Source organism: Orycteropus afer, unplaced genomic scaffold, assembly GCF_000298275.1.
Source record: "Orycteropus afer afer isolate SDZICR_OR568_19922 unplaced genomic scaffold, OryAfe1.0 scaffold00179, whole genome shotgun sequence".
NCBI classification, from domain to species: Eukaryota; Metazoa; Chordata; class Mammalia; order Tubulidentata; family Orycteropodidae; genus Orycteropus; species Orycteropus afer.
Genome location: NW_006921766.1, coordinates 5,840,843 through 5,855,205, shown reverse-complemented (window position 1 = coordinate 5,855,205; position 14,363 = coordinate 5,840,843).

The following is a 14,363-nucleotide window of genomic DNA, read 5'->3' as shown; positions in this document are numbered from 1 at the left end:
ATTAAGTGTGGTCTCTTCACATGAGGCAGTGGTGGTTCAGTGGTAGAAGTCTTACTTTCCATGCAAAAGACCCAAGTTCAAGTCCCAGATAATGCACTTCATATCCAGTCAGCACTCATCTGTCAGTGGAGGCTAGCATGTTGGCTACCATGTTAAACAGATTTCAGTGGACCTTCCAGACTAAGATGGACTAGGAAGAATTGCCTGGTGATTCACTTCCAAAAATAACCCATTGAAAACCTCATGGAGCACAGTTCTACTCTGACACACAACCATGAATCAGGGTTGACTGTTGGCAACTATTTTCTGTTTTATTTTTCTGATGCCAAATGGCCTGGCTCTGGTCTGCATGATCGTGGACAAGTTACTTAACCTCATTCTACTTACCTCAGATTCCTTATCTGTAAAAGTGAGAATATAATGCCTGTTTCACATGGCAAATGCCATATTAACATTGGTTATATAAAGCATAAGTAAATATATAGAATGGGCAGCCAGAAAGAGAGAACAAAGAAGCTAAACTCTCCCTGAGCCCATTTACTTTGGAACCCTGGCCCTACTCCAGGACTTTGCCTCCAGCACCCAGTGTTGACTCCTCAAGGTAAAAGGATCTGAAGGTCAAAGTTAGACTCTGAGGCCCCCAGGGCACCAATCACCTGCACTTGCTGAACCAGAAGAACCAGTTCCTGTGGGTGCAGAACACAAGCTGGAAGCTGAAAGGAAGAGAAGGAAAAGATTTAGAGTCCTAGGGTGCTGGGAAGGAGTTCTGGTACTATAGTGCCTAAGGCACTTGACTGCTAACCAGAAGGCTGGTGGTTCAAACCCACCAGCGACTCCTCGGAAGGAAGATGGGGCAATCTACTACCATAGTGATACTGCCTCAGAAACCCAAGGAGGGGTCGCTATGAGTTGGGTCCGATTCAATGGCACAAACAACAAGAACAACAGGGTGCTGGTAGTGTAGTGTCTAAGGCACTTGACTACTAACCAGAAGGCTGGTGGATCAAACTCACCAGCCACTCCTCAGAAGGAAAGTTGGGCAATCTACTTCCATAGTGATACTGCCTCAGAAATGCAAGGAGGGGTCACTATGAGTCGGGTCCAACTCGATGGCACATAACAACAACAAAAACAACAGGGTGCTGGTAGGAGCTCTGGTGGTGTAAGGCCTAAGGCATTTGACTACTAACCAGGAGGTGCCATGGAGCCTTCGCTCTGTTTCCAGAAGACCACCTCATTGCTTAGTGGCAAAGTGATCAAGTGCTCAGCTGCTAACTGCAAGTCCAGTGGTTTGAACCCACTAGCCACTACCCAGGAGAAAGATGTGGCAGTCTATCTGCAAAGATTTACAGCCTTGGAAACCCTATGGACACTTCTACTCTGTCACACTGGGTTGCTGTGTGTTGGAATTAGACTCCATGGCACCCAACAATGACAACAACAGAGGAACCATTTGGGGCCATCCTGACTTCAGAACAAACTCTTCCTACAATGAGCAATAGCAATAATGTAATCGTTTCCCTTTGTTCTTGTGCCTTTACTTATCTGGATAAGTCTGGTTATTGCTCTGGTTCTAGGTATAAAGACTAGTCAGAAATGTTGGTATTAAGTCACAGATCATTTTAAATTCTTAGTTAATTTTTTAAATGTGATGACTTTTAAGCTCCTTAAAACATAGAATGATGTTTCTCATCTTCCTTCCCTTCCTTCTTTCTTTCATTTATTATTAGTCACTGTGTTAGGTACTGTAGAATCAGAGAGAAAAGTACATGGTCCCTATCCTCAAGGAGTTCATCATCCCAACCCACACTACACCATGCCTTGCCTGTGGTAGGTATTCTGTAAACCATGAATAGAAAGTATAATAAACTAATCTATCCCTTTGGAGAGGCATTGGTAGTCCAATGGTAGAATTCTCACCTTCCATGATGGAAACCCAGGTGTGATTCCTGGCCAAAGCACTTCATGTGTAGCCACTGGTCAGTGACAATTAACATGACTGCCCATGCTCTGGATTCTGGTTAGGTGTTGCTATGATGCAGAGCAGGTTTCAGTGGAGCTTCCAGACTAAGAGAAACCAGGAAGAAAGGCCTAGCAATCTATTTCTGAAAATCAGCCAGTGAAAATCCTATAGATTATAATGGCCAGGTTTGCAAATGGTTATCAGGATGGCACAAGACCGGGCAACATTTGGTTCTGTTGTGCATGGCTCTGCCATGAGTTGGAGGTCAGCTCGACAGCAGCTAACAACAATACCCCTTTGGAACAGAACAGCCCCGTTATTGCTGCTAGAAGGAGCATGTTATTTCTATGTTCTGAGGAGGACATAGAAAGACCCACGTACCCATAACCCTCTCAACTACTGATGGGATCAAACATGGTACTCTCTCCTTCCCCTTTGGGGAAGCCAAGCAGGGTGTCTGGTTTAGGAAAAAGGAATTTTGTGCTGAAAAGGCAATTAACATGACCACCCATGCTCTGGACTCTGAGAGACACAGCCACAGGGGCCAGCACACCATTGTGAATGTCCACATGGTTGCCTGGAGAAGAGAGGCTGGTTTCCCTACTGATCTATGTGTGGTGAATGGGAAGCCTGGGGCACCCTGTAAAGCCCTAATATATGGCATGGGAGCTCTGGTAGCATAGTGGCTAAAGCACTTGACTGTTACCCAGAAGGCTGGCAGTTCAAATCCACCAGCCACTCCCCGGAAGGAAGATGGGGCAATCTACTTCTGTAGTGATACTGTCTTGGAAACCCAAGAAGGGGTCGCTGTGAGTCGGGTCCTACTTGATGGCACATAACAACAACAACAACAACATCTTAGGGGGACACAATTCAATTCATAATACACACACATTCACATACACTCACTCACACTTACACACATTTACACACACACACACTTTCACATGCCTATGAAAGCAGCACATCAAGTTTTTAACTTTTTTGCTCTAGAGTTTCACAAAATGGAGATTACTATTTGTTATGATGAAAGAAGATTGAAGGTAACTTAATGGTCTTCAAGTGAATATTCATATAAATACAATTTTTAAGTACGTGTGTGTGCACTTAGAAATCCACACAAACTAATGACTGGAAAAACCAACTATTGTCTACCTCTGGCTTTGAGGGAAAGAGGGACGAATGATTTTAGACTGCAGCAGAAGTGAAAACAGCAGGCTAGATGGGAGCTATCATTTCCAACACACTGTGTCCAAGGCATGAGACTACATACATACAGGTAAGCCCTGCACATCAAGTAGGGCAGGTGAGACATCAACATCCGTTCCCTTCCTCAGCATCTTGCCTCAATTCTGCTCCTCCCACACTGAGCAAGTCCCTGGGTATGTTCCAAGTGCTTGGAAAGTGCCGTTTAGTCTCTGGGGTCCAGGCTGACCTCAGACATCTATCCTCACTTTGAAGGTCTGTTTCTAAAGCAGACAACGCCTCCCCCGCCTTGTTGCACCCTTGACGTCAGATAGCCAGTGAGACCCAAGTCACTATTAATTGGCCACGCTCGCATAGATAGCCAGTGAGACCCAAGTCACTATTAATTGGCCACGCTCGCATGAGACAGAGTTCAAACCAGGGCTTCAAACAGGTTCACTACACTTGGAACCCCTGCTGAGAACCTGTATTTCTACCTCAGATATAAATTTTACATTTTAATAAGATCCCCAGGTGATTCTTATGGGTTCAATGAGAATCGCCTGGGGATCTTGTTAAAACGTAGATTCTAAGTCAGTAGATCTGAGGTGGAGATGCAAATTCAACAGAAGGTCGAACTGGAATAAACAGTTCAAAGTACTGGTTCAAACTTCCTCCCGCTGAAGCTACACTAGGTGGGTCCAGCTACTTTATGAAATCTGTGTGAAAAAAGAAATAGATTTGTAAAGCCCTGAACACATTGCATGGTATAAAATACGGGGGAGCTCTGGTTGCGTAGTGCCTAAGGCATTTGACTGCTAACCAGAAAATAAGTGCCCAACAAATAGTAGTGGTGCAAATAGTTTACATGTTTGACTGCTAGCCAACTACCCAAAGGTGCCTCAAAAGAAAGGCCTGGTGATCTACTTCTGAAAAATCAGCCATTGAAAATTCTATGGAGCACAGTGACACACATGGGGCATCCTGCCTCAAAAAGTTATCATCTCTGTTTGGGAAAGTGCACTTTAGAGAGTCCTACCTGAGGACATGAGTGTCTGTAGATGAGTTGAAGGAAAGAGAGTCTTCATGAGACAAGAGGAGGACTGCTGCTTTTCCTCCTGCAAGATGGGTGAAGAGGATACAAGTGTACAGGAGAGAGATGGGAGGAGGGAGAGAGAGGACTGGAGAGATGGGCAGAGCTGGGCAGGCCTGTGAAATTCCTCCACAGTGAGTAAGGAGACACCACAAATAGACCGTTTATGAGGTGGTGGGTGTGAGATTTTTCTTTTCACCTGGAGGAATCTAAACAAGGAAACACAAAATGGTTTCTAATCTCTCCTCGGAGAACCCTTAATGACAATTTTAAAATAGAGTTACAGGTTAGAAAACCCAAAGGGTGTAGGAAGGTATGAAATGAAAACAGAATACCTCTCCCTGCCCTGGCCCCCACAACAGGTTTCCTGAATATTTTCTGTTTCTGGGGTAACTGTTGGGTCCAGGCTACTGCAGTTGGCTTTGAGTCTGCAGCTTTTCCCACCCCTGATGCTGGATGTGGGCATAGGGGATAGAAGGGATCATCAACATGACTTCCTGTCCAAAGCCCCTCTAACATCACCTAGGGCTTCTGCTGGAGCTGAGCCCACCTCTTACCCTGAAACGGTATGTATTTCCTAGGGCTGCTGTAACAAAGTACCTCAAGCTGGTGGCTTGAGACAACACAAACTTATTCTCTCACAGTTCAAGAGGTCAGTAGCCCAAAATCAAGTCGTTTCAGGGTAACAATTCCTCAGAGACTCTAGGGAATGATCCTTCCTTATCTCTTCCAGATTTTGGTGGCTCTTGGTGATCTTGGTGTTCCTTGATTTATAGATACATCACTCCAAACTTTGCCTCCTCCATGGTCAAATTGTCTCATCCTTGTCTATAGCCATAAATAACAGTGAAACACTGTTTGATATATTACTGGAGAACTTTATGAATAGCCCTGTCTGATATACCAAATCTTCCTTTTTCTCCCTCTTATAAGGATCCTGAGATTATAGGACAGATACTCTAGGAAAATCTCCTCATCTCAAGGTCCATAATTTAACCACATCTGTAAATTCCCTTTTGCCCCATAAAGTACCATATCCATAGGTTCTAGAGATTAATATGAATATATCCTTGGGAGCCCTTATTCAGTCTGGGAGTCAGGGAGGGGCTGAACAGAGGGCCCCAGGGCAAGTCCAATGGTGCCACATGAAGTTATGCATTCAGATCTGCCTACTTTCTTCATAACAAGCCATTGTTTTCAACATGACCTAGTTGAACAGGCCCCATAATGGCCACCACTACTCATCATACTTCCTAAATGACAACTTCCTCTTACGTGGGTCACACACACACACACACACACACACACACATCCCTCTATTGCCTTATGTTATCTGATCCTACCTCCTGCTTTGCCCAGCTGCCTGTAACTGGGGCCCACCTTATCAACTGCAGGTCTACTCCAGGGTCGTTTCTCTCTTCACCAGGATGCCTTCATCTCCACTCCCTCTCCAACAGCCACCAAAAGCTGAGTTTCAGCAGAACTCAGAATCCCAACCACACACAGTCTTATGCCTATGGTCCTGGCTGAATGAGAACAGAAGGTGAGGCAGCAATGGAGGTGACACCACAGGAAATTTGCTGGGGGCTTTATAGGGTGCCCCAGGCTTCCCATTCACCACACATAGATCAGTGGGGAAACCAGCCGCTCTCCTCCAGGCAACCATGTGGACATTCACAATGGTGTGCTGGCCCCTGTGGCTGTGTCTCTCAGAGTCCAGAGCACGAGTGGTCATGTTAATTGCCTTTTCAACACAAAATTCCTTTTTCCTAAACCAGACACCCTGCTTGGCTTCCCCAAAGGGGAAGGAGAGAGTACCATGTTTGATCCCATCAGTAGTTGAAAGGGTTATGGGTACGTGGGTCTTTCTATGTCCTCCTCAGAACATAGAAATAACATGCTCCTTCTAGCAGCAATAACGGGGCTGTTCTGTTCCAAAGGGGTATTGTTGTTAGCTGCTGTCGAGCTGACCTCCAACTCATGGCAGAGCCATGCACAACAGAACCAAATGTTGCCCGGTCTTGTGCCATCCTGATAACCATTTGCAAACCTGGCCATTATGATCTATAGGATTTTCACTGGCTGATTTTCAGAAATAGATTGCTAGGCCTTTCTTCCTGGTTTCTTTTAGTCTGGAAGCTCCACTGAAACCTGCTCTGCATCATAGCAACACCTAACCAGAATCCAGAGCATGGGCAGTCATGTTAATTGTCACTGACCAGTGGCTGCACATGAAGTGCATTGGCCAGGAATCACACCTGGGTTTCCATCATGGAAGGTGAGAATTCTACCATTGGACTACCAATGCCTCTCCAAAGGGATAGATCAGTTTATTATACTTTCTATTCTTAGTTTACAGAATACCTACCACAGGCAAGGCATGGTGTAGTGTGGGTTGGGACGATGAACTCCTTGAGGATAGGGACCATGTACTTTTCTCTCTGATTCTACAGTACCTAACACAGTGACTAATAATAAATGAAAGAAAGAAGGAAGGGAAGGAAGATGAGAAACATCATTCTATGTTTTAAGGAGCTTAAAAGTCATCACATTTAAAAAATTAACTAAGAATTTAAAATGATCTGTGACTTAATACCAACATTTCTGACTAGTCTTTATACCTAGAACCAGAGCAATAACCAGACTTATCCAGATAAGTAAAGGCACAAGAACAAAGGGAAACGATTACATTATTGCTATTGCTCATTGTAGGAAGAGTTTGTTCTGAAGTCAGGATGGCCCCAAATGGTTCCTCTGTTGTTGTCATTGTTGGGTGCCATGGAGTCTAATTCCAACACACAGCAACCCAGTGTGACAGAGTAGAAGTGTCCATAGGGTTTCCAAGGCTGTAAATCTTTGCAGATAGACTGCCACATCTTTCTCCTGGGTAGTGGCTAGTGGGTTCAAACCACTGGACTTGCAGTTAGCAGCTGAGCACTTGATCACTTTGCCACTAAGGCTTCTCTAATATATCCTCTACTCACTGCTATTGAGTCAATTCTGACTCATAGTGATCATATAGGACCCTCTGGGGAGAGTCAGTATGTGTGGTACAGTGAATTACTTAATATGGCCTTCCTAGCCATATTAAAGGAGCTCTGGTAGCATAGTGGCTAAAGCACTTGACTGCTAACCAGAAGGCTGGCGGTTCAAACCCACCAGCCACTCCTCGGAAGGAAGGTTGGGCAATCCTACTTCCGTAGTGTACTGCCTCGGAAACCCAAGGAGGGGTCGCTATGAGTCGGGGCCAACTCGACGGCACATAACAACAACAACAACAACAAGCCATATTAAGTACCTCTGGTGGCTCAGTGCCTAAGGCATTTGACTGCTAACCCAGAAGGCTGGCAGTTCAAACCCACCAGCCACTCCTCAGAAGGAAGGTTGGGCAATCTACTTCCATAGTGATACCACCTCGGAAACCCAAGGAGGGGTCGCTATGAGTCGGATCAGACATGATGGCAGTGAGTTAGGGTTTTTTTAGCCATAGTAAGTCTTTGGAAGGAAGACTGGGCAATCTACTTCTGTAGAGATACCACCTCAGAAACCCAAGCAGGGGTTGCTATTAGTCAGAACTGACTTGACAGCAGTGAGTTTGGTTTTTGGTTTTAGTCATACTCTTTGTAACTCCTACCAAATGACTGGGTGGAACTATGTAAATGAGGGGTTGTGGACCCCCAAAGGAATTGGGTATCTTAATAATAATGTAAATAAAGCACATGGTACCCCTGTGTGTGTGTGTTGTGGGGCAGGAACCATGCAAATAAAATATATGGACTCCTAATGAAGGGATTCATCAGTTTTGTCATCCTGCTAGGCTTAAAGTAAGCCACCCAGAGAATGAAAGAGGGACTTAACAACAGCCATCAGGAAAGAAGAGCTGGGAGTGGGCCATGTTCTTTGGACCAGGGTCCCTGCACTGGGCACACCCAGGAGACAAGGAAAGTTATAACAGTGGAGATGGCAAGAAGCAAAGTCAGAGAAGACAGCAGCAGAGGCAGCAGAACCAGGAGATGACACAGTGGACTTCTCAGCCCACAGAGAGACAGAACTGAGCACGTTTCGGTAGGAGGCTTGCTGGAAGACTGGGGTGCCTCCAGACACTTGTCAGTGGAGGTAGGCTTGTAGACCCACAGAGCTAGAGTTGAATGCCTTCAGGCTGAGACTTACTGGTGGAGTAGGGTGCCTCAGGGCACTTATTAGCAGAGCTGAAGAGTTTTGTAACACTTTCCAAGAAGAACAGAGGTGAAACTGAGAGGACAGGGCCAGAGAGCTGCAAAACTTTGGGCATGGCTGAGAAGCAGCTGTCCTGACCAAAGACATGCGTTCTGAGTCTTTTCTGATCCTTAATATAATGTGTTATTTTCTTCTTAAACCTCATAACTGTGTGTATGATATATAAGTTCTGTGTAGCCACTGCAATGAATTCTAGAACCTAACAGAGAAGTAGAGAGTGTCATGGGAGGCATGGCTGGTGTCAGAATTGATAGTAACACTAATATCCAAAGTGTGACTCCCTGGAAAGCCAATGAGGAAAAGAGCAACGCTGACTTGTGCCAACTGCTCTACATGGACTGTTCTTGAATTCAGCCCTCAGAAGCCCTTGTGAGAGAGAATTGTCATTCCCATTGTATGTTGAAGCCACCACCTATGCTCAGACAGCCAGTGTGAAATTGTCCATGGTCATATGGCTTAAAGTTTATTCTCTGGGATTCATACCTCCTCTGGCTGGATCCAATGCCCATGACCTTCCATCAGTTCATTCTGCTGTGCAGAGAGTATTCTATTGGCCCCCATGGATTCCCAACACTCCAAGTTAACTTGCTTGAGTTGTAAGATTTCTTCCAATTTTTGTGTATGCCTGGAGTCCCCAAGAGGTTCATCTCACAGACAATTTGGTCCAGGCCTTTCTGCTTCTTTGGGAATCAGATGGCCAGACCATTAAAACGCATCATCTTTCTTACCCTGGCTGGAGTCTTCAGAAAACCTTATTCAACATGGGGTCTTAGGAATAGCTGCTCAGACAGGTCTATTTTGCTGTTGTAGACCAGACCTTAAAAGGCATCATAACATATTGATTAAAAATATGGATCTGGAGCCAGATTTCTTGGGTTCAAGGTCTAGCTGGGCCATGCAGAAGCCAGATGTCTTCTGGCAACTTCCTTAGCTCTGCATGTTTCAGTTAAGCTACTCCTCAAAAAATTATCATCAGGCTGGACTGGGCTACTGTATGCAAATCAAGTGAGTAAATGTTCTGTAAACCTTAGCTAAAGGAGCCCTGGTGGCAGAATGCTTCAGCTCTCTGCTGCTAAATGAAAGGTTGATGTTTCAAACCCACCCAGCAGCTCCCAGAAAAAGACCTAGCAATCTGTTCCCATAAAGATTATAGCCTAGAAAACCCTATGGGGCAGTTCTATTTTGCCACATGGGGTTGCTATGAGTTAGAGTCACTATGAGTCTAGGTCACCATGAGTCAAGGTCACTATGAGTCTAGGTCACTATGAGTCAAAGTCCTTATGAGTTGACGTTGCTATGAGTTGAGGTCACTATGAGTTGAAATTGACTCAACGGCCCCTAACAACAACAAACCTTAGCTACTGCAGGTCCACAACCTGATACATCATGACACTTGGGCTCAGAGAGTTCATAAAAATGTTTGCATACTATAACTGAGCCCATTGTTGAAATAGTGCATGTTTGCATACTATAACTGAGCCCATTGTTGAAACAGTGCATGTATTAAGTAAGCAATCCTAACCCCCACCATGGTCTGGCACAGTACCCCAGTAATATTCCCACAACAAAGCATAAGACCTTCAAACTAAACAGGACTAATAAAGACTTTAAACAGGCTCTGTCAGTTCAGGGTCAAGTTCTGCCATCGAGTAAGTTATATATCAGGTTGGACTGTGCTATCAAAAGAGTTACAGAAAAGACTTTTCTATTTATTTTGGATTTTAGAATTGAGGAAAAGAAGTTTCCAACTTGAAAAATCAAATGTGTTTAGGGTCCAGGCAATAGGATCAGTGAGTGAGGTGAGCACAGTGGGGGCCATGGGAAATTGGAAAGCCACCACCAGAGGTCCTAGTTTGGTTTTGGTTTGATGGAAAGTGTCTGTACCAGTTGCCATGGAGCTGACTCAGACTTGTGACTCCATGTGTATCAGAGCAGAACTGTGCTCCAACGAGTTTTCATTGGCTGCTTTGTTTGGAAATAGATTGACAGATCTTTTTTCCAAAGTACCTCTGAATGGATACAAACCTCCAACCTTACAGTTAGCAGATGAACACTGACTATTTGCACAACCCAGGGACACCACGTGGAAAGAAACCCATTGCCATTTAATTCATTCCAACTCATGTTTGTCTAAGGAGCTCTGGGAGCCGTAGTGCCTAAGGCATTTGACTGCTAACCAGAAAGCTGTCGGTTCAAACTCACCAGCCACTCCTCGGAAGGAAGGTTGGGCAATCTACTTCTGTAGTGATGTTGCTGTTGTTCTTAGGTGCCGTGGAGTCATTTCCGACTCATAGCAACCCCATACACAGAATGAAACACTGCCCAATCCCTCGCCAGCTCCATGATCTTACTATACTTGAGCCCATCGTCCAGCCACTATCAATTCATCTCATTGAAGGCCTTCCCTCTTTTGCCGACCCTCCACCTTACCAAGCATGACATCCTTCTCCAGGGAATTGTCCCTTCTGACATGACCAAAGTAGGTGAGACAAAGTCTGGCCATTCTTGCTTCCAAGGAGCATTCAGGCTGCACTTCTTCCAGGACAGATCTGTTAGTTCTTTTAGCAGTCCATGGTACTTTTCTCATTCTTCACCAGCACCACAACTCAAAAGCATCAGCTCTTCTTTGGTCTTCCTTATTCATTGTCCAGCTCTCACATGCATACGAGGCGATTGAAAATATCATGGCTTATGTCAGGTGCACCTTAGTCCTCAAGGAGACATCCTTGCTCCTCAGCACTTGAAAGAGTTCCTTCACGGCTGACCTGCCCAGTGCTACACATCATCTAATGTCCTGACTACTGCTTCCATTGGCATTGATTGTAGAACCAAGCAATGTGAATTCCATAGTGCTAACCGCCTCGGAAACCCAAGGAAGGGTCGCTATGAGTCAGGTTCCACTCGACGGCACATAATAACAACAAACAACATGTCTGTTTATAGGACAAGGTAGAATGTCTCTGAAAATTCACTGTTGTTGTTGTAGGTGCCACCAAGGCTGATCCAACTCATAGCGACCCTTTGTACAACAGAATGAAACACTCCCTGGTCCTGCACAAGCCTCACAATCCCTACTATTACTGAGCCCATTGTTGAAGCCACTGTGTCAATCCATCTTGTCAAGGGCCTTCCCCTTTTTCACTGACTCTGCACTTTACCAAGCAAGATATCCATCTCCAGGGAATGGTCCCTTCTGACAACATGACCAAAGTAGGTCATATGAAGTCTTGCCATTCTCACTTCCAAGGAGCATTCTGGCTGCACTTCTCCCTAGACAGATTTGTTAGATCTTTAAGCAGTCCATGGTACTTACAGCATTCTTCGCCAACACCACAACTCAAAAGCATCAAATCTTCTTCGGTCTTCCTTATTTATTGTCCAGCTTTCACATGCATATGAGGAGATTGAAAACACCATGGCTTAGTTTAGGCACACCTTAGGAAGGACAACTGGGCAATCTACTTCTGTAGAGATACTGCCTCAGAAACCCAAGAAGGAGCAACTATGAGTTGGAACCGACTCAATAGCAGTGAGTTTGGTTTTTTTTTGTTTTTTTTTTTTTGAGTCTCTAAAGATACATCTCTGCTCTTCAGCACTTTAAAGAGGTCTTTTGCAACAGATTTGCCCAGTGCAACATGACATCTGATTTCTTGACTGCTGCTTCCATTGGTGTTGATTGTGGATCTCAGGAATATGAAATATTTTATTTTACTTTTTTTATTTTTGCAGTGTTCCCTCCCTTCCCCTCCCTTCCGTGGTAACCAATAAAGTTTCCTTCCATATATAAACCTTTCCTTGACATTTTAGAGTAATGAACTAATACAGTATTTGTCCTTCTGTGATTGACTTATTTCACTCAGCATAACGTCCTCCAAGTTTCATTCATATTACGCAGTGTATTGCACATTCTACATTATCTTTTAGCATTGCGTAGTATTCCATTGTGTGTATGTACCATAGTTTGGTTATCCATTCTTCTGTTGATGGGCATGTAGGTTGTCTCCATCTTTTTGCTATTGTAAATAGTGCTGCAATGAACATGGGTGTGCATATATCTGTTCTTGTCCTGGCTCTCACTTCTTCGGGATATATACCTAGTAATGGGATTGAGGGATCAAATGGTATTTCTGATTCCAATTTTTAAAGGAATTGCCATACTGCTTTCCACAGTGGTTGTATCATTTTATATTCCCACCAGCAGTGTGAGAGTCCCAATTTCTCCACATCCTCACCAGCATTTGTTATTTTCTGCCTTAATGAATTTTGCTATTAGTACTAGGTCCAGATGGTATCTAGTTGTTTTGATTTGCATCTCTCTAATGGCTAATGATGGTGAACATTTCTTCATGTATTTGTTGGTGGCCTGAATATTCTCCTTCATGTCTATTCATGTCTTTTGCTTATTTTTTAATCAGACTGTTTGTCTTATTGTTTTTGAAGTTTTGTAGTTTTCTATAAATTTTAGAGAAAAGTCCGTTGTCAGATATGTCATCGAATATCTTTTCCAATCTGTAAGTTCTCTTTTTACTCTTCTGGAGAAGACTTTGGAAGCACATAAAAATTTACTTTTTAGAAGTCCCATTCATCTAGTTTATTGTCTGCTGTTTGTGTATTTTGAGTTATGCTTGACAGTCTATTTATGCTATAAATTAGGCCCCTTAATAGGAGCTGGGGAGCTCTGGTAGCATAGTGCCTAAGGCACTTGACTGCTAACCAGAAGGCTGGTGGTTCAAACCCACAAGCCACTCCTTGTATGGAAGGTTGGGCAATCTACTTCCGTAGTGATACTACCTCAGGAACCCAAGGAGGGGTCACTATGAGTCAGGTCCGACTCGACAGCAAATAACAACAAATTTGCCCCTATTTTTTCCTTGAGGAACTTTATAGTTTTAGGTTTCACATTTAAGTCTTTGACCCCTCTGGAGTTAGTTTTTGTGTATGGTGTGAAGTATGGATCTTGTTTCGTTTTTCTGCAAATGGATATCCAGTTTCACCAGCACCATTTGTTAAAAAGACCATCTCTTCCCCCATTTAATGGATTTCAGCCCTTTGACAAAAATCAGCTGATCATAGGTTGATAAATCTATTTCTGGGTTCTCAATTCTGTTCCACGAGTCTATGTGTCTGTCATTGTACCAATACCAGGCTGTTTTTACTACTGTGGCTGTATAGTAGGTTTTGAGATCTGGGAGTGTGAGATCTCCTACTTTGTTCTTTTTCTTCAGTAATGCTTTGCTTATGTGAAGTCTCTTTCCTTTCCATATAAAATTTCTATATCCTTAAAGAATGTTGAAGGGATCTGCATTGGGATTGCATTGAATGCGTATATTGCCCTAAGTAGTATTGACATTTTCACAATGTTCAATCTTCCTATCCAAGAGCATGGTATGTTTTTCCATTTATGTAGATCTCTTACAGTTTCTTGAAGTAGTGTTTTGTAGTAGGGTCTTTTGTGCCCTAGTGAGATTTATTCCCAAGTATTTCATTTTTTTTGGTGGCTATTTTAAATGATATTGATTTCCTTATTTCCTTTTCAGGAATCTCTTTGCTGGTGTAGAGGAATCCAACTGATTTTTGGATGTTGATCTTGTATCCTGCCACTATGCTACATCTCTCAATTACTTCCAGTAGTTTTTTTGCTGAGTCTCTTGGGTTTTCTATGTATAGGATCATATCATCAGAAAAAAGGATAGTTTTATTTCTTCCTTACCAATTTGGATGCCTTTGATTTCCCTTTCTTGACCTGTTGCTCTGGCTAGGATTTCCAATACAATGTTGAACAGAAGTGGTGATAGAGGGCATCCTTGTCTGGTTCCTGTTCACAAGGGGAATGGTATCAGTCTCTCTCCATTGTGAATAATGTTGGCTGTTGGTTTTGCATATATG